This window comes from Acinonyx jubatus, chromosome D1, assembly GCF_027475565.1.
Source record: "Acinonyx jubatus isolate Ajub_Pintada_27869175 chromosome D1, VMU_Ajub_asm_v1.0, whole genome shotgun sequence".
Classification (NCBI taxonomy): Eukaryota; Metazoa; Chordata; class Mammalia; order Carnivora; family Felidae; genus Acinonyx; species Acinonyx jubatus.
The window spans coordinates 86,071,264-86,092,253 of NC_069390.1; the positions used below are offsets into that span (position 1 = coordinate 86,071,264).

Genomic DNA, 20,990 nt, shown 5'->3' on the forward strand with positions numbered 1-20,990 from the left:
TGTCAATGAGTAACAGTTTTCTTTCCTTCTGGTAGTCTTGGAATCCTTATTGCCATCTGGCAATTTTCTTTCCATCTTCCTACACACAAAATAGAGCAAAACCCACTTGACTAACCCAAGTTCCATGTAAGCAAAGGTGGGGCCCTTGGCCTGTGTCTGGCCCCGACCTCCCCTCTGCCATCAAAGTATACCAACTTCTCAGTTTGATACCAGAGAGGGAATCTTGTGTGAATTTTGTAGTGGCAGCAGGCTTCATCTGAACCTTGGGGACTCCTGTGGGCCTGTTGCCATGGTAACCAGCCACCACCTGACTCTAACACCCTTTAAGACTGTCTGATCTGAGGTGGAAATGTCCCAAGAAGCAGACCCCACACTGACAGCTCTTAAACACATGACCCATCTCATAAGCACATAGCCAGCTGGAACTTCTTGGTTGCTGGGGCAAAGGAGCCTCTTTATCACCACAGGAGAAATCAGATGAATTCTGGGCTCAAAAAAGGGTTTTGCTTTTTTCCCCCCTAACAGACATACTCTCCAATCCCCAATCTAGCTTGTGGTGAAAGGGCTTCCCCCCTTTCTTATTACATTATGCGTTGTTCAAAATGCTGAGCAAAAGTGGGAGGGAGCCATAACACTAAAGGATTTGAAGTATCTTCCTGTCTGTGGGGGAAGTCTCTGCCCTCAGTGTGGGAAAAGAGAAGGCAGAGAAGGAGGGGAGCAGAAAGTCAGCCTCCTGGGATGCATTGTTGTAATTGATTGTTTCAGCTCACAGGAACACACAGAGCAGATTTCAATCTTAAAGGGCAGTACTCCTTCCCACAGGAAAACAGGTGATTAATAGTATCCATGAGGCCCATATAGATGGTGCCTGTTCAACTCTTCAGGCATGTAAAGGCAGAGAAATAAACATTCCAAAGATTAGCTTTAAAAAATGACCACTTCATTCTTTGGAATTGTCACAAGGGCATGATATGGACCTTGAACAAATTCCCAATCACTCCAAACTCAGGCAAAGAGAAGCAACAAAATGGGAAGGAACATATTTGGGCATTGAAAGAGCTGGCTTCTAGTCATGGTCACAGTGATCTTGGACAAATCTCTTTACTTTCCTGGACTGATGTTTCTTTCCTCCATACAGAAAGGTTGGACTGGATAATAGGTAATACCCTGTTCAGCTCTGCAACATCCATTAGACAGCAAAGGCTGTCTTCCAGTTTGAGACCAGTTTCTGGAACAGTGATGATGCTTTCTAAATGGTTTGTCATGAAAATGAATGAATGATTATATTTCATCTTGACTTTTATCTCAATAGAGATTTTCTTTCACTTCATTTCGGTCTCAATTTGAGGAAGGAAGGAAGGAAGGAAGGAAGGAAGGAAGGAAGGAAGGAAGGAAGGAAGGAAGGAGGGAGGGAGGAGGAAGAGAGGGAGGGAAGGAAGGAAGGAAGGAAGGAAGGAAGGAAGGAAGGAAGGAAGGAAGGAAGGAAGGAAGGAAAGAAGGAAGGAAGGAAGGAAGCTTTGACATAACTCTTTCTGAGAGGAATGTCTTGCCTTTCTCTGGGCCCTAGGATACAAAGTTCCCATCCTACATTTTCCATCTTTAAGCCTGCCAAAATTAAATTGTTTAAGAATACCATACAGATTTAAGGAAAAACTACATCCCCAAATTTTCAAGGAATCCAAAGACCTATTCATCTCCAATCAACATTTCTTAGGATCATCAAAGTACACCATTTCGTTTTTCATTTTCCAGATTATTTTCTGTGAACCATCTCATTTTATCTTCTCATTATTCCTTTGAGGGATGTAATACTTGACACATATATAGGACTTTCTAAATCACAAAGTATTTCATATACAATATCTTCTTTAGATCTTGAAAATCACTTTTTAAGATACTTTGGGAAGTTATTGGCATCCCCATTTTACTGAAGAGGAAGCTGAAATACACAGAGTTTGTCTCTTGCCCAAGATTCTGCCCATGTTTTCAGGAGGCAAAAGAACCAGGATTAAGAAAATGGCTCTGCTAGTAGACATCCAGGTGAGAATCCTAGCTCTGCCACTGATTAGCTCTGTGTCTGTAGGTAAATTATTTAAAATCTTCATGCCTCAGTTTCCTCATCTATTAAATTGGAATAATAATGGTACTTTCATCACAGAAACTGGATGGGGGAAGGGACTAAATGAGTTAATGCATTTAGATGCTTAGAAGAACTTCTAGCACACAAAGCATCTTAATTGTTTGTCATCATTGGCAAAACCAAGACTAGAACTTGGGTCTTCCAACTTTTAGCTCAGTGATGTTTCTGCTGCCCTACACCAATATTATCCTTATTATACAGAAGAAAACCTAAAGCTGACAACGTTTAAGTGCAAATCTCATCCAGAGCCTCTCTTAAACAGAGAGGTCTAGAACTAATGTCTCCTGGACTCTGTTTAGTCCTTCCACCATTAAACCACGCTGCCCTCCACTGCTCTTAAGTTTTTAAAAGTTATAAACCAACCACTCTCATGCAATACTACTGACAGCCTGAAGGCAGACTCTCCCACTCCTCTGGGGAAAGGATCTTCTACCTTCAGTCTTAAGAGATCAAAGGGTTTCGGAATGCTCACTACAATGGGAGCATGCTCACTACTACCTCTAGGCCTTTTCTGGGATAGTCTCTCTTCTTTCCCTTCCAACTGTAGTTATCCTCAGCACCAGATGATTCAATATTTGACCATTTTTGGCTTTCTGAGAACAAGTGTTGTTTTTTCATATTTTCATTATATACTCCTTGAGAGTGCAGACTATGTTGCATGCAGGCTTGTATTCTCTGTTGCACATGGCAAAATGCTCAGTCAATAGCAGGTACATAAACAGATCTTGATTCGTGAATTGATTGTTTGATGGACTGATAGTGTACCCTTCCAGTGGTTGGCAATTGTCCTAACCTCTTTGTTGCAAATTGAGGATGATCAGAGAATTGCCTGGATGGCGTTTAATACCACAGTGACTGAGCAAGGGTTTTCTGTGGAGGGAGGAGCAGGGGCTGGGGAGGGGAGAGAGTTCCCCTTTGCTCTCACCTGGGCTGGCTTCCACAAAGCCTCAGAACCAGGCCCATGCCACTGTCTGACTGCACATTTTGTATATGGAAGACACAGACCTGAACCAGGGCTTGCCCTCTTGTCCACAGTCTGGACCCCTCATAGCACACCCAGACCAGACGTGACCTTGCTCTACGGCTAAAAACAAGTGAAAGTCATCTGCCAGGGTCACTTGGCACCAAAGTCCTGTGACAGAAGGGGCTCCACTTAAAGGGCAGTACAAATCCAGGGCATTAAAATAACCTGAATGGTGTCATTTTCTGATCAAATGCCTTTCCCTGTCGGGTTTGTGATTTTTGAGCCTGAGAATGTCCCCTCAAGGCTCAGGTTTCTCTGCTGTCACACTGGTCTCAGGCCTGGAATGTGAGTACTGGCCGTGGAGGTCTGATGTAGCTATGTCACAATCCCAAAATGGAGAGACATTATCTCATAGACAGTGGCAGCAAGCAGGCACCAGTTTGCTGCTGGCAGGCATGGTCAGAATCTGGCCCCGTGAGTATTTCTCACCCACGGTTCTCAGTGGACACACAATTTGAGGTCCAAGATGCCAATCTATGCACTAGTAAATTAGGGTCTTGCAAAGCTTCTCATCCAGGAGTAAACCCAGGAAAACATAAGCTGAGGTACAGAGAGGCTCATTTTTGTTATAAGTCCTGTTGGTTTGTAGGAGGGTGATCCCTGGTGGAGAGGCCCTGGAGTACCTGAAAGGCTTGGTCAGAATGCAGAGAGCAGCAATTCGCTAGGTGAAAGGGTACTCAAGGCAGGGCTAAGCTGCCATCCTTACTTTCCTGGGCCTGCGAGGGCAGGATTGCTGACCACAGGGCAGGTGGGGCCTGGTGGCCTATGAGGTAACCATCCCTTTCAGCACTTGGAGAGGATGAGGCCCCAAGGGGAAACCATTTCCCCTCTCATAGAGTAATAAAGGCCATCAGAGTCATAACTACTTTGATAGTGAACTAGCTTTAGGGATGAAGAGAAACACCTTCCTACCCAGCCTTAGAAAGGGGGGGTCCTTTTCCCATTGGTAGCCTGTTCACCCACTTACTTCCTATGGCTCTGCGCTGCGACTTTTGTTACAACCAAGCCATTTTCCAAACAAGCCCTGCATGCTCCTGCCTCCTCCTGTCGCTCATTCCTTCCTGCACTAAAGAGTCTTCCTCTTCTTAGTCCACCTTTTCTTCCAGGTGCACACTTGATTGATTCCTCCTGCTTAGTGAGGCGTATGAGTGCTGCAGCCTCCAGTCTCTGGGGCTCCTTCAGAACCAGTGTCTATTCCTTTCACGTGACCCTTGGCACACACCAGCTTCCCAGTCCCTTACCATCATGCATGAGGGTTAGAGCATGTTTGTTGGAAGGCCCTTCAGCACAGAGGCTGTGTTTTATCTCTCAGAATTTCCCATGCCTAGCAGAGGGCTCACAGCATTGACTCTGAAGAATGTATGACCTCTCCAATGGCTTCCCATCACACTTAGCAACAAAACCTAAGATAGAAGCCAGCAATATAGCCTCATGTCCTAATTTCCCCATTTCTTTACCTTCCTCCAACACACTGGGCATGCTAGCATCAGGCCTTTGCACTTGCTCTCCCTTCTGCCTGGCATACTTTCCCTGGACCTCCAGGTGGCCACCTCTCTCACTCCATTGTCTCTGTCCAAAGGCCACTTTCTCAGAGAGGACTTTCCTGGCCACCATGTCTAAAAGATAGCACTCCTCATCCCATATGCCTTGTCTGGCCTTATTCTTCATCACAGCACCTAATTACTGACTGACATAATATTAGTATAGTATAGTATAGAATAGTACATTACACTATGTATTTTTTTTTTATTGTATGGTCCCCATAAGAATGCAAGTTCCATGAGGGCCAAGACCTGACTTTATTCACAGCTTGTTCTCAGTACCTACGGTGGTATCAGGAATATTGTAGGTATTCAATACTTGTTGACCAAATGGATGGGAAAATGAATGAGCAAACATTTCCCTGAGAAGTGGGGACCATTCTGGACAATGATGTGACATGCGGTCTGTTGTGGGATAACATAAGGCTTCCTTTCAAAGAACCAAAAAGCATCAGAACTATAAAGGTACTTCAAAGGAGGTCAACTCTCAACTGTACAGAGTAAGAAACTGAGTCCCAGGGAGGGAAACATAAATGGCATAAGCACTGGAAAAGTTAAAATCTTTGACTTCTAATTGTTAACTCTTCCTAGAATGTGGCCTGATGTGACAACTCTTCTGAACGAATTCTGAGTTACCAATTTTCTACTGGTTTTGCACTTGAATAATTTTTATAGAATCAAAACAGTCAAGAGAATAAGACCAGTCGCATAAAAGTTTACCTCTTCATGCTTCTGAGTGTTTTTAGAGGCATTACTGCAAAGGAAGCATCAACACTGATTTTGTCCAGTGTCCCTTCTGCAGTAGCCCAGTAGCCCAGTAGCCCAGATCTGGACAAATATTGAATGCTGTACATTGTTGCTTTATTCTTCCCAACCTTTGTGTGTTAGGCAGGACACTGCAGGACATCTTCTTTTGGAATAAAGAAGAAATCTAAGCATTTGCCCAAAGCTAAGCTGCAGCTGAGTTCCAGGTCTTCATCTGGCCTTCTCCTTCAGGCACCTGAGTAATGCTGGTTGGTTCTAGGTCATTGAAAATGGACTGGAACTACTCATTGCCACTGGTGGGTGGTTCAGCTGACCATGAGTGTCAGTATTCATCAGACCACAGCCATTCTAGGTTTTCCTTTTCCTTTTTCTTTTCCAATTCCCCGGAGGGTTCTAAGAAAATCCCATCCAGATCTCCTCTCCCAGGTGGCCCTCAGGGGTGGCTGCCACCTTGCTCTTCTTGTAAGATTATGTTTGACAGCAATGAAAACCAACAGTTCAACAGCAATAATCTCTTGGCAGGACAGATTGGCATGAGACTTATCCCAAAACAAAATAAGCCTTTCAAGGAAGTGTATTTCAAGTTGGGCTCATGTTCCCAAGACACTGAGATTCTTACATGGCTGACACAGGAGCTGAAGCTGAGCCCCAGCCAGGGCCGTCAATGATTGTCAATAACACGACAGAACAGAGAGAAGACTCAGGGGCTGAGTATGTTCCTGAACAGTTCAAACAGGGGTAACTGGAAATGCTGCGGAACTCGTTCTCAGAAAAAGCTTTTTGCACTCTGGCCAGATTTTCTTAAATGGCCTTGTTAGTGATTTCAGTCTTGGAGGAGGGTGTGTGGGTCAGAGTAGCATCCACTTGCCTTCCTTCCACTTCTTTTCACTACCCATTCCTTCCCATCATTCTCCACAATTCTTTCCATGCCACCTACCACCATTTTCACTGCTGTATGTGCCACTTAGAGGAGCTCTCTAGACATTGTGCCACTTAGAGGAGCTCTCTAGACATTATGCCACAAGGGAGCCTGTCATGTCACCTATGAATGGCAACTTATATGCCTCTGGTTGTCTGCATCCTAAGTTGTTATAAGCCTTCCTCTCTAGGCTTGGTTACAATGCACAAGCTCACAGAATAATTCAAACATCAAAGGTGGAAGTAACCTGGGGATAACCAGCGTGACCTGGGGATAACCAAGTTGCTTTTGCGCTGCATCCTCTCAAAGCCCACAAGAGGACGCCCAAGACCTCTCAAGTCCAGTTACAAGTGGCAGTGAGGCCAGGAGGTGGCGCTGTTGCCTTAACCATCAAGAAGGAAGCGGTTCCGGTTTAGTCGGGGCTGTGAATGTACTGGTTGGGGGACACATAGCACCCCTGCCGACTGCGAGTAATCCCTACGTGGGATGCTTAGGCTGTCCCAGCCAAACATTGCTACCCGACCCTGAGAGGTAAGGCCAAGCTCTAGCCAGCCTGATTCAATGGAAAAACTAGGTGAGAAACCAGAATTCATGGGTTCTAGTTCCAGCTGCCATGCTATTTTGCTGGGAGGGCTTGAAGGAAATCACTTACTCTTTTTGCCCCAAAGGCTTCCTCGACGTTCCATGTGTTCTAACAACATAACTTAAGATTCAGGAGTGCCAAGTGGGCATAGAATTCAGGAATAAGAAAGACAAAGCTCATGTCCTGAACAAATTCATTGTCCGCGGGTTGGGGAAGGGTATAGGGAAGGACACATAATCAGAAAGTCACAGGTTGAGGAGGGAAGTGGAGGTCTGGAGGTGCACACAGATGCATATGCGGGGAGGACATGGATCGGTGAAGGATTCCTGGTGATTCTAGACAGTATCAGAGCTGAATAGGAGTCATGTTGGTAAAGATTTGGACGGGCAGAGGGGCAGCCAGGGCAAAGGCAGTGAGGCAGAAAATAGCCTAGTGGGTGAGTGGGGCTCTTGTGTAAGTGAGTAGTGTTAGGAAGTGGAGCTGGATGAAGACTCAGACACCAGGCAGGTGGGGCTTGCAGATCCTGTCCAAATGTCCCTTTATAGGCTTTGTGGTCAAAATGCTCTGAAAAGGGAGCATTGCAAAGACCAATGGTGTCACTAATACATGTATTTATTACAGGTGCATAAATCTGTGCTCATTTGGAGATAAAGAAGATAAAGAACTACCAAGGGGGAAGGAGGGCTAGGGGAGACACAGGACCAATATCCACCTTCTGCTGTGTTTTAGCTTGACCTGAAGTCACCACTAGCCACCATTGTTCTCTCTCTTTCCTCCCTGACCAAGAAGTAAAACAAACTCCTTAGGACATGGACTTGTTAAGATCTAAAATTGAAGAACAGCCATATATTTATTTAACAAAACAAATATATACATTATTTATGCAAGATAATAAGTCACCAAAGTATAAAAGCTCATATTTTCATTTATTTATCAAAACAAAGGTATGCGTTCATGTTTTACAGATGAGAAATAGGAGACCCAGGCCACAAGACCCAAAAATGGTGGTGCTGGCACTCTATCTGGGCTTTCTGATCGCACTACATGCTCTCCACTTTTCACCAGCATGATTTACTCTGAGCGCTTTGAGGATTGACCTCCTGGCTGGGGAAGGCAAGCCCAGCATCACTGGTACCCAGTTCATGCATTCACTCTGTGATCCGGAGGGCCTATAAAACAGGGGTTCTCACACAGGCTGCTGCATTTACAGAAAGAGATGTTGGATCTCCGGTTTTAGTATTTACTCTAAAACCCCCTGTTCTTCTCAAATGAGCACTAATTGGTCACCAGCACTGAAGAGGCATGCAGTGCGCCATGAGTTCTAGACAATAAGAGAGACTTTCAAATGCACTGCTGTACAGGCATTATGGCTGGGTACAGGCAGTTAGGCTGGCTGTGCAGTGCTTTGTTGGTATCTGGGACGATGTTGCAGGGAGGGCCATCCATGAGTGTCTGTGACTTGATGTACCCTTATTTAAAATGGCATTTTTCCCAGATGCTTAGTCTCCAAACAGAAAACAGCCTGAAATCTCATTTTTTCAGTTTCTGCTACAAAAATTGTTGCCAGTATATTTGAAATTTATGGAAAGAATGTTTTTAATCAACTAAGTGTACTGAAGTATGTAAAGTTCCGGGAAGGAATACAGCCCACCAGTGAGGCAGAGAGAAGTGGAAGTCTAGCAACAACAAATGAAGGACCCCCAGGCTCAGCAACACTGGAAAGAAGTTACATCCAGTAAGAGGACTGTGATGGGGGCAGGACTGTAAAAAACAAAACAAAACTAAACTAAACTAAACTAAACTAAACAGCAAGCAATCTGTGAGAATGGAACAAATGACATGCAAAATAGTCCAAAGAATAACATGTAAATTAGCATCAGATTTCCAAAGAATCTTAGAGTTGAGAGCCTAGAGAGACCATCTCTCCAGATAATGCTACTGAACCCCCACGGAAGGGAAGCAACTTGCCCTAATAGAAACAGCTAACTTCAAAGAGGGCTCACAGGGAGTGAGGCCCTGATTTCAATGCTCCATGTGAATTAACCCATTTAATTGTCCCAGAAAGGGCATGAAGCGTGAGGCTTCCCCCATATTGGCAGATGGGGCAACGGATGCTTAGGGAGGTTAAGGTACTTGCCCAGCTCATCTCATTAGTAAGAGGCAAAGCGGGGACCAAACCGGGGCAGTCTAGCTCCCAGCCCATCTTCACAAGCATATTGCTCCTGGAACCATTGCAAACCAGCAGCAGAGCCAAGACTAAAGCCCTGGTGCCCCAGTTTCCTATTCCTGTTCTTTCCACCATTCTGCTCTCTCCTTGGGCCCAGAAGGTTCTCCTCTCAGAGCTATGGCGCTTGCTGGTCCCAGCATCCTTGTCTGGAATGCTCTTCTCCTACATCTCCACAGAGTCTGCTCCCTGGATTCCTTTTCTGTCCACCCCAAATAAAATGGCAACACCTCCACTGTCCATAGCACTGGAACGTCAGATACCCCTTACTTCATTCATAGATGAAACACCTCACCATCTACTTGCTGTATATTTACTCATTTTTATTGTTGTAGCTCAGTGTTTCCTACCAAATGCAAGCTCGTGAAGGTAGCATCCATGCTTTCTTCAATAACACGTCCCTGGTGCCTGGCGCCTCGAAGCAGGCAAAAAACGTTTGATGAAAAAGTAAATGAATAAAATGAACAAATGAACAAATGGTAAGTAATTCCCAGACCTGAAGCAAAGAACTCAGGTGCCCTGTGCCACATGGCAAATGTCACCCCTGGCTGCTTTACTCGCATGCTACCCAGGAAACCTGACTCCTTCTACCGTGAGTTCCTGGTAAGATTCATTTCTTGAATTGTAATATCATGTCTCTAAGAGTCTTCTATTAAACTGTAAGTACTTCTGGGGCACCTGAGTGGCTTAGGCAGTTAAGCATCTGACTTCAGCTCAGGCCATGATCTCACAGTTCGTGAGTTCAAGTCCTGTGTCGGGCTCTGTGCTGACAGCTCAGAGCCTGGAGCCTGCTTTGGATTCTGTGTCTCCCTCTCTCTCTGCCCCTCCCCTGCTCACTTCTGTCTGTGTCTCAAAAATATATAAACATTAAAAAACATTTTTTTAAACTGTAGGTACTTCTGAAAGGGAGAACATCACACATGAATTAATTACTAGCCTTTAACAATTTGGGATATACTAAAGTGATACATAAACATCATTTTATATATAACAGATCCAAACTAAAATACAGCTCGCATGGTTGGAGCATTCGGAACATGCCGGTCATAGTGCAAGGTACTTTACACATGGTACTAATTGCCAAATATTTCCGGCTCTCTGCCTTCCTGGCACTCATGGGAATAGCACTTCCCAGGTCTTTAGTGGTGGGTAGCACCATGTGACTGGTTCCAAACAGACATAAATGGGCCTGTTACCCATTTACAGGGCTAATGAGAGACCCCTCAGAACTCTCTTTTCCTTTTGGCTCAGCTGCCTTCAATATGGGACCTGCCTTAGCCTGAATCCCTGAGTGATGTGATGAACACAGGACCTGCCCACCCCCACCCCCATCCCCAGTGTCTGTACAGCGATCTTCTGGGGTAATCTGTGCTATCATTTCTTTACAGGTAAAGAAGGGGCTGTGTGTTATTAAAGGATTTTCACAAGATTTCATGGCTGGCAAGTGATGGAGCCACGAAGGGAACCAGGTGTGTTTGATGCTAAAGCCCATAACTTTCACCTACATTTACTCTCTCTCCCAAATCTTTATGGAATAAATAAGGAGAGAGAAATGAGAATAATACCATCTGTGGCCTGGAAAACAGAAGCTTCGTATGGCACTACAGCTTTGGGGAGTCAAGAAGGCTGTGGGATCTTGGGGAAATGCTTATAAAAACTGGTGGTATTGGGGAGAAAACTCTATTGAGAATATTCTTTCTCCCTGTTCATATTTTTGCTTGTTGGAGAGGTAGAATCCATGATCTTGGGTTTGATTCTTTTCCATTGCAGATTCATTGGTGAGGAAGCCAGCACACGTACAGAGATGTCTCACAGTGCCCCGGCCCTGTGCTGAGGGCACCCTGATGACTCCAACACTCAAGACCCTGTTTTCAAGAATCTGCCAATGCCCAGTCAATCCCCCTCCCCTTCCATTGTTCCTACAGGGAATGGTCACTACTGCTGAAGATAATTGCTCAACTGTTTGCGCTGGGAGTTAGGGAGGGTCAAATCTCCACTGCTCCATGTACTCTTTGTATTCTTTATACAAACTACATGGAAGTGATAGAAAATTCTGAAGGTCTGGATCACCTAAGAACAAAACTGGAATGCTTGGGAGGCAGGAGCCTCCTGTACAAAGTTTTTCACCCACTGCTAGCGTGGTACCTAAATTTTCTACCATTAGAAATTTATTCCTTTGGGTTTAAAGCAGATTTCTCCTCTTGTCTAGAACTTGCCCAGACTATTGTATAAAATCTTCTTTTGTCATACATCCAAATGACTACCCTAACAACTTCTAACAGCTATCTCAACATTGAGATCTTGTAGAAATAGCCCAAGGAAGCCGGCAACATAAGGAATGGCTGTACTTCCAGTGCTAAATACTTCAATTTTGAGGGTGAAAATGTTCCTTAAGGCCTTCTCCTTTTAATTTTCTTTTTCCCAAAAGAACTCAAGTAGAGGGTTTGTTGGTATTGTTTGTTTGCCACTGGTGTTGACGAGGGGCAGAATGCCATCTTCTTATGAGGACTAAATTGATGAGAATTCTCATTGTGCTGTACAGAACCCAAATTACCCACACCACTATCCATCACAAACTCTGTGGATTCCCGAAGTTTGGACTGAAATTGTGCTCTGAGAAGTGTCTTTCTTTCTGGGAGTCAGGGGATGGTGGAGGGATGGGGACACCTTTACGGAGAGGGACAGCCATGGACTAACGGAAATGAGAAGATGTGGAAAATGTTGTAGCCTGGGAAGAGAGGATTCTAGGAGGGTCAGGGGAAATACGGCATCAAAACTCAAAGGCACAGGTCTTAGGGATAAATATCCAGAAACTCACTTAAAAAAACAAGGAGGTATTATGATGACCCCAAGCAGAAAGGAAAGGCAACACAAGAATGTATTTGTAGACTTAACCATGACATAAAATTATATGATTTGAGGCCCAATTTGTTTAGAATGTCCCTGCTTTTCTTGATCTCTTTAGTTTATTATCCAAGACCACCTCGTGAAATACTTTGAACCCAGATTCAAGTTGAACATAAAACACAACTGAGTGTGGAAAAGAATAACTGAACAAATGTCTAACCAGAGTGATATGTGAAGGTTCAGCTCACCTGGAAGCCTGCAGGACTTGGGGCGGCTGCAGGACCTGGGGGTCTGGGGCCGGAGATGAAAGAGAACTGGCCCTGAGTGGCCTGTGTGTGCCCAGCACTCTGCAGGGGAGCAGTTGTGTCCCAGAGGAATAGCAGCTTCCTGCTCTGTGTGTGTTTATCATGTGACACCAAAAATAGCAGAGGTTTGTTTTCTGTAGGTTTGCCAGAGACCCAAAGCTGATAGGGACTGATGGTTCACCAGATTGCATGTGACGTTTTACCATAAAGAGAGGAAGAACGGGGGTCACACAGACCCGGGCTTTGCCATTTATTTACTCCTCCATGACTGGAGGCCAGCCACCAAGGTTGACAGAACCTCAGTTACCTACAAATAAGATGAGTACAGTTAGACCGCTCACACACACTTTCTATAGGCACATAAATGAATGATATGAATGAAGTGTCCAGCTCACAGTGGACACTCACAAAATCCCTTTCCTTTCCTGGAGGGAGAACTGAAATTCACAAAGACACTGAATCATATGCTGATTACTGCACCCACTCAGACTACTGTCCCCTTACTAGCTAATCTCCTTCTGGTCTCTCTGACTCTGGTCTTGGGTCAATCAGTCACTCAGAGCCAGAGTGCTTTTACTAAATCTTAAATCTCATTTCAAAACCCTTTTGAAACCCTTCAATGGCTTCCTGTTCCCATATCCTCACAGGGCTTTTGGAGGCTTCTCGTGAATTTGTCCTACTTACTCTCCACCCTCACTGTTCACTGCCGTGAACCCCCTCACTCAGCCTCCCCCAGGCCATGAGCACTCCAGCCCTTCTTTCCCTGCAGTGCATACAGGACCTGCATTTCTCCAAAAGCTCAGCTTTTGCACAGTTTATCCCCTCTGCTAGATGATTCCCCACATCTATCTCCTTACAGGCCCTTTTTTTATTTGGATAACTTCTACCCACCTGTCGGGGCTCAGCTTAGATGTTACTTTCGGCTTTCTCCATTCCTCTTATGCTCTCTTCATTGCACTGTGTGCATACATCCAGGATGCTTATGCCAGGTCACATCTGCACCCATCAAGTAAGGAGGCCTCTTCTCCCTACCACCTTTCTCCCTGAAGGAGCCAGGAAGAGCAGGAAGGGTGAGTAGGCTGCGGTGGGGGGGCAGGGGGCAAGACAAAGAGGAGAAGCAGATCTCTGTAGGCTTCACAGCCCCAAGCAGGCCTTGACATGGTAAGGGAGAGTTTGGTAAAAGATTACACTGGACTTTTTAACATCAGAAAATGACCAGAACATTCTATGGGATCTTCAGAAATGAAGAAGGAATCAAACAATTTAACACATGGGGCACCTGGGTGGCTCAGTCGGTTAAGTGTCTGACATGTCTGACTCCTGGTTTCGGCTCAGGTCGTGATCTCACGGTTTCGTGGGTTTGAGCCCCATGTCGGGCTCTGTGCTGATTGTGTAGACCATACTTGGGATTCTCTGTCTCCCTCTCTCTCTGCCCCTTCCCCAACTTGTGCTGTCTCTGTCTCTCCCAAAATAAATAAATAAACATTTTAAAAAAAGAATTTAACACACAGTGGAGGAAAAATGAAGTTCTTTCTTGTTTGTATCCTACCAAGTGCAGCCCTTCAGAAATACTTCTGTAAAGTGTGGTTACCTGAGCAGCTACAGAGGTCTGCACCTAGAAGGGCCTGGGCTTGCCTTAATGCTCTGCTGCTACCATCTTGAAATTCTTAATAATTGGTAAAAAGGGGCCCCATGTTTTCATCTGGCACAGGCCCCACCAATCATGCACCTAGGCCTGGTTACTACATAGCAAGGATTTAGCCATATTCTATGCTACCCCAAGGGGCACAATGGGACCAATCAGTGAGAGGTGGAGAGATACAGATTTAACTCAATATTGGGAAGAGTTTTGTTTGAACTCATGGCTGCCCAAACTGGAATAGGCGGTGCATTGGTAGAGCATCCGGTCACCAGAATCCTTACAACGGAAGGTCAGCTACTTGGCAGGAACATTGGAGACACAGTGCAAGCTCTGGACTCTGTGGCCTACACAATCCCTGCCAACACTGGGATTATGTAATTCTTTGATAAATATCCTTCAAGATGTCTGCTTTACCAGCTTCACTGAGAAATGAATTTACCAGTGCTGAGACCAGGTAAGTGAATCTTCAAGTCCAGCCTCTAACCCCTACATAGTTGGGAGTTTCACTGACTCCCCAGGTTTCTGTCCAAATTGTGAGTTGTTGTTTTCCTTTATGAGGACATTATTGCCATTACTCACTGTATTTCTGATCATTGTAAGTTGGATCTTACTATGGCTGGCACACTATGACTTCTTATTTCTAAGAAAAAGGCCTAAAAAGCCTCAGAAAGTGTTTTAGGCTTAAAGCCACTTTCATTAATCATCATTTTGACAATGAAGCATAAACAGACATGACAAATATTGATTAAGTTTAACATTAAAAATCTACAGGCATGTTTTGGTTATTGTTGTCATCGTCATTATTATTTATTCACTCCTTCATCGTTCACTCCTAATTTGTTTCAGAAGAAGAAAATGAAGTCCATTTCTTCCTGAGACCTCCCAATTATAACTTCTCAAGCTAGAAAGTGCATCTTCTCTGCTCCACCTTTATAGAGCTAGTCTCGGAAGACACAACTTAAGGGTCGAAGCTCCACTACAAAGACTCACCATTGATGACAATTTGGGGCCAGGAACTGACAGGAAATGGGTACATTTGGTCATGCTTAGTAAACCCATTTCCTCACAAATTCATTTCTCCCTCATATTGGAAAACTTTGAGCTTCTTTCATACCATATTTTGGCCTTGACCTTTCTAGCACTTAGCCTCCCTACAATGAAGTCTATGTATCTCATACCCTCAGTGCAGGCCCCCTAATTATAGCCATTCGTTAAACTGTCAGGAAGAAATCCTCAGTTCAATCACGTCTTTATCAGACTCTGGCTGCCAATGGGGTCAAGTTAGGCGTCAAGTCTGACCTGCTCAGAGCCCCTGTGATGTTCTGGTCTGCATGCTCACTGGGGCCTTTGTGAGGAGGCAGGCCAGACAGCCACCTGGTTGCCCCCAGCTAAGTTCCCTGTCCAACTGCATTGCCCAGACAGGGTGGAGCCAAGAGAAACAATGGGGCTGACTTATGTAGCACCTTCCTTTTGGCTCTGTCTTTGGGGAATTTTGTGCACAGGAGTTATACAGGGTTATCAAAGTCCTAACTTGTAAATGAAGACTTTACTGAATAGGGAGGGATCTGGTGTCAGGGGAAAATAAATTCTTCAGTTTGGATCTGCTCTCAGAGATTGTAGAATCATGGAATTTTATCACTGCCAAGGAACTCAGTGACCATCTGTCTAACCCTTTATTTTACAGATCAGTATAAATGTGGCCAAGGGACTTGGGTTTTACTTTTACTGCTGAGTATGGTTTTCTTGAATTTCAGGTGAGTAATATTTTAACATGAGCTGCATAACAATGAAAGAAATCCAGGTTGTTCATATGTCACCTCATATTATTTTCCAGTTTTTCCATGCAGATATGTTTTCTCTTTCATACCAAATTAGAAAATATTCCAAGGACAGGTTATTTCTTCCTCTGTTCCCCATAGAAAGGTACTAGTGAAGGGAGTACTTTGAAGTATTTGTTGGGGTGTCTGGGTGGCTCAGCCAGTTAAGCGTCCAACTCTGGTTCTGATCATGATCTTGCAGTTTGTGGGTTCAAGCCTTGCATTGGGCTCTGTGCTGACAGCTCAGAGCCTGGAGTCTTGTTTGGATTCTGGGTACTCCCTCTCTTTCTGACCCTCCCCTCCTCCCAAAACTAAAAAATAATTTTCAATATTTTTAAAAAGTATTTGGTGAGAGTTAGTATATGTTCTTTACTCCTTTTTCTGTTTTGGTGTATTTCTGCATGTCTGTGTCTCCTTAGATAGATTATAAACACTATGTGCAAGTTAAAATAGAACCACCAAATTTTATAGCTAGTCCTACTATCCCATTTAAAAGGTGAGAACACTGAGATCCAGAGAAGTGAAGTTACTTGCACAAGATCACTTGGTTAGTGTATGATTTAAACTCAGATCCACTTTCTGCTCATTCAAGTTACCTCCTTATTATAGCAATATATCAATATTGAAGGTCACAAAAGAAACAAGACATCAGAACAGACAAGGGCAATCAGCCCTTAACTGATAACATTATCATTGTTATTAGTAATACTTTAAATATGTAGAGCTGTTGCAGTTTATAAAGATAAACATTGAGCAGTTTCTTATATATCCTTCAGTAACAAAAACCACAAACAAGTCTATGTCCCATATATGCATGTTTACTTACACAAGAGGAATTTTACTATACACATTGTTCTGCACTTTGTTTTTTATTTTTTTATTTTTTTCACTATATGATATTACTTAGCAATCTTTAGATATCAGCACATGGAGATCTACTTCATGCTTTTTAAAGGGCACTTATGGTTGGATAGACCATAACTTATTTAACCAGTCTCCTACTGATGGACAGTTAAGTTGTTTCCAGATTTAGGCGAAGAAATGTGCTTTTTTTTTGTTTTTTTTTTAAACAATCTCCCCTGGGGAGTTTTAAGTAACTAGCTTGACATCAGATCAGCATTTTGGAATCACCAATAGTCTTATACCTTATTTTAGCAGATGATAAAACTGAAGTCCAGAAAAGTTTGGGAGCTTCCACTATTAGGGGCAAAACCATAACTAGAGCCTGGTGTTTCTGCATCTTCTTTCACCATCCATCTATTCCACTGCATTTGGGCCATGTCAGGGCACCGGGCATGCTTAATTTGGCTGTTTGTAGAAATCAATGGCCACCACCCAATAGCTGGCCCAACAGAATCTTTGTTAAAAGAACTGATTCATCAAAAGATTCTCATCATGGTTTAAATTTTACTAGCCCAAAGATCACTGAGTTAAACTTCCCATTTCAGTAGATGAACCAAAGTGCCTTGAATAAAGACGTAATTCAATAAAAACTTAATACTCTCATAAAATTGAATATTCTCTGGTTCCCCAATGAACTCCAAAACTTATTATATTTCTTCTGCAGATGATGTGAGGTGGCTTGTTTTACCTAAACTAACCCCATTATGCCTTTAAAAATACATTATTATTTAAATGTTTACATTTCTTTTATCCTGCAAATGTACAAAAAAGCAAATATAGTATTTCTGGGAGAGAAAATGCTGGTGGAGGAAATTATCACATGGGGAAGTTTAGGACATTCATTCAAGAATTAGGAACAAAAAGCAGATTGGAGTAGTGCATGTTTAACTCATGAGTGGTCCTGGGAAGTGGCTGTTTCTACAAATTGCCACATAAGGAGCTCATCACTGAATGAGGGAAGAGGGGTGATTAGGATAAGGGTTTTCCAGGAATGAGAATCTGAACACTACTCTGACTTTTCAAACTAAGAGCCTTTTGTTTGTTTGTTATAAATAAACAAAGAGAATTTCTTTATTAAGCAGTAAAAATCAAAGTTTTTAGTTTGCTTTCAATAATGAAAATTATAGCTACCATGCACTGAGCACCTGTTCTGCTGGCACTGTTCTCAAGGATTTACATGGTCATTATTATACATTGTAGAACAATCTAAGAGACAAAAGATAAATACTAGAGAACCTCTGGATATCAATTTCTTACTGACTTCTTAACAACTTCCATGTGCCCACAGGGTGTGCCTCACGGAAGTCTTAGTTTTGGAGAAGAGCTGGAGCCAATGTGTACCTCACACCACCTCTCGGCCCCAGTACAGACGTTGGAAACTTTTCTTTCTACACCATTTCCAATCCTGCAGTGCAGGCCCCTGCTCTCTAAGAATTCACACACTTAGCCCTTAAAAATGGGCATCTGTAGGGGCACCTGGATGGCTCAGTCAGTTAAGCATCTGACTTTGGCTCAAGTCATGCATGATCTCATGGTTCATGGGTTCAACCCCCTGCTGGGCTCTGTGCTGACAGCTCAGAGCCTGGGTCCTGCTTCGGATTCTGTGTCTCCCCCTCTCTCTGCCCCACCTTCACTTGTACTCTGCCTCTCAAAAATGAGAGTACTGTGACTCAGTAACACAGTACTATGACTGTGTTACCTCACAGAATTAAAGGCAAAAAGATAATTACTAGGAACAAATGCCATACCTGTTACTGTGTGCAGATAATTTCCATGCTGTGTATGCTCCATGACCTTCTCCATATTGTATCTCTGGACTCAAAAACAGAAATTTCTATCTTACTAAAATAACTTAAGACACATTCAATGCCCATGGAAATATTCAGCCCCTAACTCATTAGGCTTTCTCTACTTGCGTCTGTGGATTTTGCTTTAAGCCAAAGGTTCTACCTCTGTTCATTCTCTTTGGGTAAAATGTTCAGGTAAAGTATTCAAGATTCCACTTTTCTCCCTTAGTATTTGTTCATCTCTATCCCTTAAATATATATCAGAAATCTATGAGGAAGCATAATATTCTTTTGCCTTATGGGATCATTCATCTAGTTTCTTCCCATCAAAGCTATGATTTCCTGGTAATTTAGGCTCAAGAAATGTATAAACACCTCCCTGGACTTTCTTGCTTCTAGAACAGGGGACACCAAACTCTTTCTGCAAAGTGACAAATACTAAATATTTTAGACTTTGACAGCCATACAATCTCTGTCACAATGACTCAGCTCTGCCCCATAATGTGAAAGTTGCCCTAGGGAATATGTAAACAAAAGGACATAGCTGTATTCCAATAACACTTTATTTACAAAAACTGGAAGTAGGCCATAGTTTACCTGCCTCTGTTCTAGATGATGTGGAGGAGAAGGAAAAGGAAGATATTTATTATTGATTATTATTATACAATTAACATTGCTCTCTCTCTACAAATACTGGGCTAAGTATTCTATTAATATTATCTCATTTAATGTCTAAAATTTCACAATTGAAAAAACTAAGCTTTCAAGAGGCTAAACAATTTCCTAACAGTCAAACAACTAGAAAACAATGGAGCCAGGAACTCAGATCTGACACCAGGGCTCACCAGAACTTTCCATTATTAAGCTGAGCCATAAAGCATGCATGTTTGCTGTTTAAAGGTATTTGGTCAACTTCTCTTAAAAACTATTTCTAAACACAATGAACTTGTGAATTCGGTAGAAAGATTAAACATAACTTTAATTTGCATAACCTAAGTCAATTTGGGGCTATCGATACATTTAGTCAAATGAACATTTATTACGCCACTACTATAAGCCCCAAATTATGATAGTGATTTGAGGTGGAAAATAATAGAATCTGGTTGCCTTATCTCAGAAACACTTAGAGTCTTGGGCAGGGGGTATCTTTTTCTTTCCTTTCTTCTCATGGAGTCCATCTTGGTTTGAGGAAGCAGACCCACAGCTGGCATTGCTTAAGGACGGCAACCAAAATTTATTTGCAACTGTCTACAGGCACACAAATATGTTTGCCTTTCCAACCTTTAATGATTTATGTTTTCACATGGATTGTTTATTATGATGATGTGAGCAGTTTTTAGAGAATTTCAAGTGATCTTAAAACCCAAAATATCTTCTCCCAAGATTTAAAGCCCAAGTCCTGACAGCCTTTCCCTGAACATCTTAGCCTGATTGTTTACCTCTAAATATCCAACTCCAGCAAGCCTCTTGAACTCTCTGACTCAATGTCTCCAGTTGTATTAAGAACAGAGCCTTTCCTCTCAACACTTCTTTTCCACCTAGCCACACTTGCACAGCACCAGGTGTGTGTGTGTGTGTGTGTGTGTGTGTGTGTGTGTGTGTTCTAGCAGGGTAGGTTACTTCAATACTATAGAATCACATAAGGAAAAGTGAAAGTTCCTACTCTCATAAAGCTAATGACTCATAATAGTTCACACATTGTTCAGTTTTAGGAAATTTTCTCTCTGCTTATCATCCATAAAACTTCTCTCCTTTACCCCTCTCCTGACTCCAAATGAAATGCCTCTTTAATTTTTTTCCCCTCTAAACACATCTGTTTAATTGTCATTATGCCTCATTTGCATTAAATCCAAGTGGTAACCAGCCTATGGTGGTGGGATTTGGTGTTGCTTTTCCCCAAAGGTCAAACCTCACACAGCTGTTCATCATGAGCTATCTCCAGCTCCCAGCAGCTGCCCAGCATTTATGTTATGTTAGTGATGTTCTCTAGTTGCAAAGTCCAGAGAGCTTGCTGTTCAGCCAAAAGAAATCCTAAGGGAAAAGAGTCATAATGAATGGTCGCACATCACGTGCAGTGTTGCTGGGCACCTCCTTTGTATTGCATTTCCCATACAGAAGTTAATGCAAGCCAGTCCAAAGTCACTAGCAAGACCCATAGCTATTGGAGGACCCCTGATCCCCAGCTTCCTTAACATACAGAAAGTTATGTATGTATTCTTGAAGAGCCCAAGAATATGCTAAGGACTTCCCTCTGAGATCTACATCTCTGATTACCAGCCACATGGATACTAGGAAAACAAGGGCACAACATGTGGACAGCAGTGGCTTAGAAAAGCATGGGATTCGCTTCTCTATTATTAGGTTATTTTAATTAAAAAGTAAATGGAATTTAACAAAGATAAAGGAGAAAAAGGAAAGAGAAACAAGGAAGAGAAGAGATGAGATTCTGCAGTTATACTGTTGAGTTTTATTTGCTACAACAACACACACACA

The 20,990-nt window shown here is 43.0% G+C and overlaps 1 long non-coding RNA gene across 1 annotated transcript; it reads left to right on the plus strand.

The window, feature by feature from the left end:
- The first annotated feature begins 1,444 nt into the window (after window positions 1-1,444).
- Window positions 1,445-18,328, plus strand: LOC113593256 (uncharacterized). The gene is made up of 3 exons (XR_003413350.2): window positions 1,445-10,665; window positions 10,967-15,744; window positions 17,999-18,328. It is a non-coding gene; the product is annotated as an uncharacterized LOC113593256 (long non-coding RNA).
- Window positions 18,329-20,990: the final 2,662 nt, after the last annotated feature.